Raw genomic sequence first — 1,215 nt, forward strand, 5'->3', positions numbered from 1 at the left:
CTTACTTTTCTTAGGGCATAGTAATTAAGGTGCATAAACTTCTATTTAAAAAAAAGCAAACCTTGTAGTATTGATATGTATTTCAAGAGGCAAAATGTGCCTTGTGAAATTGCAATCTAATGATCACTTGTAAGCTTGTGTTGTAAATTTGCTGCTTTTTACACAATAGAATGGTCAAAATCATTATTGCCAATGCGGTTGTGAAAGGATATCATGTTTTCCAAATCCGACCTCCTAATTTTCCCCAAAAATATTCAGAGATCAAAAGCTCTTGTTTTCTCAAAGAAGATGTCCACATCCATACCACTTGGAACTCACTGGTTCTCGTCTGATCACCAAAGTCAAAACAAGTCAGGCGAAGTTAGTACTTGGATGGGTGACCTCTTGGGAATACTTTGTGTCGTAGGTTCCTTTTGATTTATTCATAGAAAATTATTCCAATGTTCTCATCAATTTGCCCAAAAGGATTATTTTTGTTCAATTTTCCCCAAAAATATTCATAGATCAAAAGTTCTTGTTTTCTCAAACAAGATGTCTACGTCCATACCACTTGGATGGGTGACCTCTTGGGAATACTTCGTGTCATAGGCTCCTTTTGATTTATTCATAGAAAATTATTCCAATGTTCTCATCAATTTGTCCAAAAGGAATATTTTTGTTTAATTTTCCCCAAAAATATTGATACATCAAAAGCTCTTGTTTTCGCAAACAAGATATCTACATCGATACCACTTGGAAATTACCATTCCAATTACCATTCTTGTTGTTCTGATGCAAAACATCCAACCTCGTTCCCAGGGCATTTCCCTTTTTGTCATTGGGGAGGGCGGGAAAAGGCCCTGGCTCCGGGCGGTCATGTGACTTTCAACACCCAGCTACAGTGGGTGTAATAAATTATAATTTTAAAACTGTATCACAGTGGCAAAACAACAAAGATGGCGGATTGCACTGGGAGTGGGGGATATATAAATGTACTTCGTCGTATTCACATCGCATTAAATAGCTATAACAATAGCAATAACAATAGTATATCATCGTATACAAACTAAAATTAATAATCAACAGAGCTAAAGCCTCTTACAGACGAGCAAGTTTTCTATGACAAGTTTTTATGTGACAAGTTTTAATTGTTCGTCTGTATTTTCAGAAAACAAGGAAATACGTGTAATTATGCATTACTATATAGTTCCAATATAACCAGGAAGCAGCGTGGCA

General features: G+C 35.8%; 1 pseudogene; it reads left to right on the forward strand.

The window, feature by feature from the left end:
* The first annotated feature begins 290 nt into the window (after positions 1–290).
* Positions 291–409, forward strand: LOC114530186 (annotated as a pseudogene).
* Positions 410–1,215: the final 806 nt, after the last annotated feature.

The sequence above is a fragment of the Dendronephthya gigantea genome, unplaced genomic scaffold (assembly GCF_004324835.1).
Source record: "Dendronephthya gigantea isolate DGI-Jeju-01 unplaced genomic scaffold, DenGig_1.0 000060F, whole genome shotgun sequence".
Classification (NCBI taxonomy): Eukaryota; Metazoa; Cnidaria; class Anthozoa; order Malacalcyonacea; family Nephtheidae; genus Dendronephthya; species Dendronephthya gigantea.